The sequence below is a fragment of the Haematobia irritans genome, chromosome 3 (genome assembly GCF_050003625.1).
Source record: "Haematobia irritans isolate KBUSLIRL chromosome 3, ASM5000362v1, whole genome shotgun sequence".
NCBI classification, from domain to species: domain Eukaryota; kingdom Metazoa; phylum Arthropoda; class Insecta; order Diptera; family Muscidae; genus Haematobia; species Haematobia irritans.
Genome location: NC_134399.1, coordinates 52,879,140 through 52,888,329, shown reverse-complemented (window position 1 = coordinate 52,888,329; position 9,190 = coordinate 52,879,140). Strand labels below are relative to the sequence as shown.

The following is a 9,190-nucleotide window of genomic DNA, read 5'->3' as shown; positions in this document are numbered from 1 at the left end:
ATATAATATATATATATATATATATATATATATATATATATATAATATATATTATATATATATATATATATATATATATATATATATATATATATATATATATATATATATATATATATATATTATATATATATATATATATATATATATATATAATATATATAATATATATAATATATATATATATATATATATATATATATATATATATATATATATATATATTATATATATATATATATATATATATATATATATATATATATATATTATATATATATATATATATATATATATATTATATATATAATATATATATATATATATATATATATATATATATTTATATATATATATATATATATTATATATATATATATATATATATATATATATATATGAAGACGATTATACTTTTTTTTATCAAATCTTGTCATATTATGGATGGAAGCATCCATAATATGACAGAGCATTGATTACGTAAATATATCATATATTTAAATTTATTGATTGAAAAAAAGTAACTCTGAAAACAAGCTGGTTTTCGGCGCGGTCACTGAACATAGTCCTTATCGGTAAAAATTCCTCTTAAGCAATTCTCAAAAATTGAAATATCCATACAATATCACTCATCACATTTACAAAGGCACGTTCTCGAAAGTATTTTCTACAATACAGTGTCGTTGGGCGTATTACAGATTTATTATGGTTGCAAAAGTCGAAAATCGCCTTTTCGCCTTTAATTTCGACTAATCTATATTTGATGTTCTTTAAAATCGACTTTTGATCTAAAATTCTAGACATTGGTGAACTGTGAAAAAAACTCAAAGCAACTCTCGCGAAAATATCGTGCCACAGCCAAACCAGTAAACGGTTTTAGCACATATTGGATATATTACATCACGATACGAGTATTTTCCAAAAACGTTTTACAGATATTTCCTAAGTGCTCCTGGAAAAGAATTTGACACTCATTTTGGGCAAAAATTGCCTAGTGTGACCATACCCTTAGTGAATTTGTCGTGAGTTACGTGAATTCGCATAAATCGACCATAAGCGTAAGCCATTAAAAGTTGAACGGCGTTCATTTGGTGAGTTTGAGATGTGGTGTGGTGGTTCCGTGAGTTTGAGATCCTACCATGTATATCGTGAGTGAGTAAAGATTTCTCCTCGTGAAAGTGTGTGAAAAAACTTCACTCTCGCGAACAATCATTACAACCAAAGAATTTTTTTAGAAGAAACATAAGAAAAATCTGCAAAATATGCAAAAAGGCTGCTGCAAAAGGGAAAGAAGTAATTTTTTTCTGAAATAACCAAAATTTTTTTACGATTTAAACTCGACATAACTGCTACATTTTTAAATTACACCCAAAAAAATTGCAAAACATCCGTTAATTAAAACAGCAAACATTTTGTACAGCAGAAATAGCAAACAAATACTGCTGAATTAGCGAACGCGTTTGCTAAATTTTTCGACAAACATCGTTGCTTAAATAGCTTTTATTAACTACATACAAATTTAATTTTTCTTTGAGTACAAAAATATCATCTCTTATTCGAAAAGTCTTTACAAAAATATAGAGTCCTTTAGAAGATATTCGAGTTCATCGAGTTTGGTTTTTCTGTGGCTGTTATTGCACTTGGAATAAAATAAGGCATATGCGGCTACCGAAAACTTTGACACGCACGATTTTGGGATCCTGGATAAAAATTTCCGTCCGTTTAACTAAAAAAAATAACAAAAAAGTAAATGACGATCTACGTGTAATTATTGTATTAAAAATGGCGACTTGTTTACAAAAGTTATGCTTAATAAAAACGTCTAATTGTCTTTTAATGTTTGATGTTTTTAGACGTTCATTCGACTCATTTGGACCTACATCAGTAATTCTATTATCAGATAGACCGGAATAAGTTTATAATTGTATACGGATCAGCAGAAAATTTCAATAACTACTGACTTGTTTTGCTGTTTTAGCAAAAAATTGCTGAAACAGCAGCATTTAGTTTGCCGAAAAACAGCAAACAATATTTGCTATTAACCCTATAATGCCCCAATTTTTTTTGCCAGCTGATTAAATTTTCAATGTTAACGACACAAAAGCAAGAAAACTAAACGAAGAATTTGTATGGTAAAATTCAGTATATGCTGCAAAGCCTCTTGAACAGTTTAAACAAAGTTTTCTTTCTATTTTACCCACTTTTGTTGTCTTAATGTGTGTTTTACTAACAGCTTCCTTATTAAATGAAGCCCGCCTAAAGACGGGATTGGGCATTAGAGGGTTAACAGCAGTCTTTTCTATGAGTGTAGAGGTTATGATCTAAAATCGGAATTTAGACCAGAAAGTAAAAGCCAAAAATATAACGAACAGAATTTAGGTATTTCTATTGGGAACTAGAATTATTTTCAAAGGATGTAGCCCGAATGCAGTCCAATGTAGTTAGTATACAGGCATAGGTTGCGGGCTTTTAACGACTCATAGCTAAATGCTGTCTTATTCTGGTAGATTTCGACCAAAATACATAAAAGCAACAGATGCAATATGAAAGTAATGTCGTGAACGGTTGTATTATTAAATGTGGCAGAGAATCAAAACTGTGTAGTTAGTATTTTAACGCGCCTTATTTTTCGGTCATGAAAGGGTCGTGCACTTCAAATCGTGAGTGGTACCTGTCTCAGTCTCAAACTAAAAAGTAATAGTATCATCATTGAATTTATCTATAGTAGACCCATAAATAACCGCTGAAAATGATTTGTGTTTGGTCTAAACTGGGATTGAACTCATGACTCTTTGTATGCAAGGCGGCCACACTAAACATTGCTCCATGTTAGCTCCTACATTCGATTTAAACCTATAGTTACCTTATATCAATGTATCATAAGAAGATTCTTATAAGGACTATTTTAATGGTCCATTTTTGTTGTTCTCGTACACACAAGAAGAAATTTTATGGGCATTCATCCAAATTGAACTTTTCGGGATATAAAATGTCAAGTATGGTGACATATAGTGCTGTTCAAAACATTTTGCAACCAAATTCCCTGTTGAAAATAAACCATTATTATAATGAACATAAATATATTAAAACCAATCTTTTAATGCAATGTTGTTGCTTATTATGTCAATTTTAAAGATTAAGTGTCAAATATTTAATATTAAGTGTCACATATTTAAAAATAATTAAAGTTTTTGTAACTTTTATGGACACATGTTAATAGTTTATACTATAACCATGCTGTTTGATTACCTCTGCGCAACTTCTTGTCATTGTTTAGTAGTAAATGGTCAATGGTATCCTAAGGTTCAGGTTCAAATAGAGATCACAGCCCATAGGTTAGGTTAGGTTATGTGGCAGCCCGATGTATCAGGCTCACTTAGACTATTCAGTCCATTGTGATACCACAGTGGTGAACTTCTCTCTTATCACTGAGTGCTGCCCGATTCCATGTTAAGCTCAATGACAAGGGACCTCCTTTTTATAGCCGAGTCCGAACGGCGTTCCACATTCCAGTGAAAGCACTTAGAGAAGCTTTGAAACCCTCAGAAATGTCACCAGCATTACTGAGGTGAGATAATCCACCGCTGAAAAACTTTTTGGTGTTCGGTCGTAGCAGGAATCGAACCCACGACCTTGTGTATGCAAGGCGGACATGCTAACCATTGCACCACGGTGGATCACAGCCCATTCATTTACCCAATAATAATTTGAAAATACTCCATAAATATCATTGTTTAAGTGGAATCTAAACAATAAAGTTATTTTTATGGGAGATGTACCTGGATTAAGATCATGGTAGGGCAAATGTTTTGAACAGCACTGTATATATGCTGATTTCATATTCTTCTGCAAAGTACTAGTGATACGCAGTGGAATAGCATACAGACCTGCCAAAACGCTGCCCTTAGAACTGCGACTGGGTGTCTCCGCAGCTCACCTTTATGTGGAGACAAAGATGATTCCCGGTGTGAAGACACAACTACATGTTGTCAAAGCTGTATCTCCTGGGTTGTTATCGCAGTAATCATCCAAACCACCATCTCAGGGATCAGGGATACAAAACCACCACCCAGGAAAGTAAGGGTTGATATACATCATCTAGAGCGCGAGGTCCAGCGCACAAAAAAAAAGCCTCTAGATCAAGCAGCGTACCATGCAGGTTTGAATAGGATTCATGAAGATACTGTAGCTGAAGCGGCAAGGTTAATCTTGTTCTCGGAGTCCGACCACCGCCCATAGCACCTAAGAGAAGAGACCTAGACTAGGGTAGTTTTAGTCCAATTAAGATCAGTCAAGTGCAGCCGTCTCAATTCCTACACAAAAAAAACTTGATTTCAATCACGAACTTCACCCATGTTGGTTGAAACCCAACACGATTTTCAAATAAAAATTTAATTGACTTTTGTCACGGAATCAATTAATTGTGTGATTGAATCAATTAAAACAGTGAATGGGTTTTGACATAAAATTCAATCAATGTTTTAATTGAATCAATTAAAATTTTAATTAATTTCGCGACAAAAATCAATCAACTATTTGATTGATTCAATTAAATAATTAATTGAAATCGGCAATAAATTTCAAACAAAAAATTTATATATTGCGCCCTCAAAATCTTATTTAGTTTGGTTTGTAATAAGAGAAAATATGCGTTTCTTATAAAACATATTCAATATTTTATTTTTGTGAATTATACAATAGACTAAAGAATTTGGTTCTTGTCTTTGCGTGTTTTTTCTAACATAACTTACACTTATAATTATTATAAATAACAACTAAAGGGTGGAAAAATAAACTATATAAATCAATATCTTCCTTATCATAATAACCATGTCAGCATGCTCCTTCTAATATGTAGATGCGCTTAGATTTCCAATAAGTCAGCAACCTGTAAGCTAAATTAGTTTTTCTGAAAGTAAATAGAATAATAAGAACTTATTTTTTTTGTAACTAAAAGTTAATTTTGTTAAACATTACCTGCATTCTTAGTTCCTTAGTTAGTTATAATCTTCATTTGCCTTTATAGTCTTTTGGCATGAAAGGTGCTCGGTTTAATTTAATTTTAGTATCAAATCCTTTCCAAAATTTGCACACGTTGAAATCGTCTATTAAAATCTGTACCGATCAGAGACAAAAATAAAAGCAAAGCAATGTACTATTTGGCATTATACCATATTGATTATAATTTGTAAATTCTGGAAATAAAAAAATATAAATGGAAATTTTACTATTTTTAATCAAAAATAAATGTTTTACCATTGCATAGAGATTTTATTGCTGCTCATGAGGTTAGGTATCAGATATGCTGCTCTCTACTTGGGTTCAAACTGAAAAAGACATGTAAAACAAAAATGGAATTTAATGCCAACGCTACTTCGCAACTTGAAGGTGAATCTTCCAACGAACCCATACCGCTCTTGGTTTTAAGAAAACTAGGAGTAAACAAAATTACAATTTTTAAAGATTAATACGATAACCCACCTTTTGATTGCAAAAATATTCTTGTACTAGATGATTTTTTTTATTAAAATGGTGGATTGCCCAATATGACGAAATAAATTTGATCACCAAAGGAAATGAATAAAAAAAATATATTATTTTAGTCCGTTTACTATAAACAGGCTTCAATGGAAAAATGTATTCACATTTCACAATTGCTTACATTCAATAAATGTAGATTGTTTTCCATGTTTACAATACCGCAAATATAATGCAGGTAATTCCAAATGCATTCCTTTAGTAATTCCAAATGCATTCCTATCCTAAACAGTAGAGTAAGGGAATAACAAGGAAGAAATAGTTTAGAATACTCAAAGTGAGCTGTTTTACTTCAACTGTTTTATTTTGGATTGAAATTGTTTTGAAATGAGTTGAGTTAAAAGCGAAAAAGTGAAAAATGTTTATGATAAATGAGGAAAAGGGGCATCAAAGAGAAAGCCACTTGAGTTTCATGAAGAGGTTGTTAATGGAATGCTTCGCTTTCGAAGGTTTCATAAATATTATGGGGTAAATAAGCCTGCCTCCAAATATCTGTTGGATGTGGGAGCAGATCACATTTCACTTCAACGCCAGTCATTTGGATTAACCCCACAATGGATTGAATAGTCTAAGTGAGCCTGATACATCGGGCTGCCAGCAAACCTAACAGCACTAGTAAAGGACGTAGGAAAAGATCGAGACGTGTCTGTGGACTAGTGTTCACTGAACAAAGTTCTTAAAGAAGTCATAAACATATTTGAAGAACACTTACAGTCATGGTCGAAAAAATAGGGTTAGTATAAGTGCCGAAAACAGTATTTATTTTAAAGAATTTTGTAAAGTTATTTCATACCTTTTTATACCCTAAGGGTATAATAACTTTGATCTGCCAGAAAATGTGCCTACCAGAAATATTCCGAATTCCGGTCGCAATTATTAACCGATTTTGATGAAATTTGGTATATGGCGTTTTTTCGATACAAGGACGAACGGTATGGAATCGGATCAAATTAAGATATAGCTCCCACATATATGTATCGCCCGATTTCTATAAATGGGGTCAGATTGCGCTCATTTACTAACCGATCAAATTTCCCGCTATGTAATCTTATTTACCACCCTTTATGTGTGCAAACTTACATCGAAATCGGTTCAGATATAGATATAGTTGCCATATATATGTATCGCTCGATTTTCCCAAAATTTGGCTATAAGTCCCTTATTTATAAACCGATCTTACTCAGAGTTGGCCAAATCTAATATTCTATAGTACTAACTATATGTCGAACAAATCATGGAAATCGGTTCAGATTTAGATATAGCTCCCTTATATATGTATCGCCCGATATTTCCAAATTGGGCAATAAACCCTTATTTATCAGCCGATCTTACTCAAAGATGGCGTATTCCAATCTTCTATAGTCCTAACTATATGTACCAAAAATTATGGCAATCTGTTCAGATTTAGATATAGCTCTCATATATATGTATCGTCCGATTTTTCAAATTTGACGATAAAACCCTTATTTATTAACCGATCGTACTCAAATTTAGCACACAGTAACCTTTTGTGGTATCAACCAAACCTGCAAACTATCATCCAAATCGGTTCAGATTTATGTAGCATCCATATATATGTAGCACCCAATTTTCAAAACACCTTAGTTTTGACATAGTGACCTGATTTACTAACCGATTTTACTCAAATTTAGCACAAGGTAAACTTCTGTAGTTTCAACCCAACTGGTAAATATTATACAATTCGGTTCAGATTTAGATATAGCTCCCATATATATACTTCGCTCGATTTTCCCAAATTTGGCCATAATACTTTTATTTATTAACCCATGCTACCTACTCAAGTTTAAAATTTGTATGTATTATCCGATATTGACCGATTTTCATGAATTTGGATTTATTACCCATATGAATTGAGCGATTTCCTCTTTTTCTAATAATAATGGACTCAATATTATATAGCAACAACTATATATAATATCAGACATTTCTGATCAGATTGTGAAAAAAAAACTCCAATAAAAATGTACACCATAATGTTCTTAAATATAGAAATGCGACTTATCTCAAAATCTATACCATTGATCGCAAAAATCTCGAAAAGATCTCAAAATTTTGTTTTCAATGCATTAAAAGAGAAAAATAATAATTGTCCAGGAGATAGACCCCGAAAAACCGCGGCAATAGTTGACAACCACATACAAACATTGTCATGTCGGGACCCTTTTAAATCTTCTGGAAGAATAAGGCGCGAGTTAGATAGAACTAAATTGGAGAGGGTCGGTATCTGGGGAAATGTGCGTTAGTCTGATGAAAGCGAAGCATCATGATTGGGGACGTGTTTCTTGGTATGGAGTAGTACCAATATATTGGATAAAATAAAATATAGATAAAAACCTTTACTGCCATATTCTTAACGAACTAATACCACCTTATGCTGAATGGGAAATGTCCTTGAAATGGGGTTTCCAGCAAGACAATAACCCGAAACATACTTCAGGTATTGTTGAAAAATGGTTTGAGGATATGGCGTAAAGGTACTACCATGACCAGCCAATGGCCCGATTTTGTTAATAATTTTAGAAATTTATATTTTTTATTACACATGACCCTATTTTTTGTCCAACCGAATTTTAATGACATTTTTTTATAGTGTTCATATAAGTAGAATAGCAAAATAAAAATAAAAACACAAGTATTTGAAAGAAAGAAGCATTTTTTTATTTTATTTTGAATATAGGGTCCCATACCCTATTTTTTGTCCATAACTGTATGCCCAAAGTGGATATATTTCACCAAAACGGAAAAGGAAAAACAAAGAAAATGTCATAAGCTTTTTGCACGAAGCATGGAATTCCTATCGTAATAGGATGTGATGATGGGACGCATGCATTATTGCCCCTTCAAGGAACAAGATCCTATATTATAACAGGAAGGGGTACTATAGCCTAAATGTTAAGTCTTTATTTTCTAAATTGAAAGATTTATAAAATATGTACAGATCTGTTACCATCAGGGTGCATGCCTAGACTCTTTTTTTGAAATTCAATAAAATATTTAAATTTTGGTTGCAACAAAACCCGTGATTTTTTTGGGGGATTTAAAAAATTCCAAAATGTGTCATCGCGTTCCCCTTTTATTAGCATTCATAATAGAGGTGTGCACGTGATATGAAATTGTCGTGACTCGCGCTGATGGCAACGGTGTGAGTTTGATTAACAAACCAAAAGTCGTGCGTGAGTCACGAAAATAATTTCTTCGTGAGTGTGCGTGAGTAATGCATTTCGCAAAAATACGCTCACGAAAAAAATCCCGCCCACGGACATAAAACGTTTACGAGATGAATTCATTTACAATTTTATTGACACCTGGAATGTTAAGAGTTTAATAACGCTCCCGATTTTAACCATGCTCATGTTTTCAAACATGTCCCTAAGGTAAATTAGTCATAAAATTATTCGTGAGTCACAACATTTTTCGTGAGTCACGATCTTTTTCGTGAGTCACGAATAAGGAAAAAGAGAGAAATTTTCCGAGGAGATTTTGTTTAGAATACGTGAACAGGAAATGGCAAAAATTACCTGGGAGTTGTCATTCAGAATTGGGCTAGAAATAAATAAAAGCCGTATTTATATGACGCAACTTAATTTTAATTCTAAACACTTTCGGACCACCACACGATTCTCCTCCACTT

The 9,190-nt window shown here is 32.3% G+C and overlaps 1 protein-coding gene and 1 long non-coding RNA gene across 5 annotated transcripts in view; one reads left to right on the top strand and one right to left on the bottom strand.

Moving 5' to 3' along the window:
* Positions 1 to 9,190, top strand: part of Smr (nuclear receptor corepressor smrter) — a 240,298-nt gene that overhangs the window by 3,990 nt on the left and 227,118 nt on the right. The window lies entirely within an intron of this gene.
* Positions 4,724 to 5,512, bottom strand: LOC142229479 (uncharacterized). Its single transcript, XR_012720412.1, has 4 exons — positions 5,482 to 5,512; positions 5,257 to 5,327; positions 4,978 to 5,195; positions 4,724 to 4,909 (listed from the first exon to the last, which is right to left on the bottom strand). It is a non-coding gene; the product is annotated as an uncharacterized LOC142229479 (long non-coding RNA).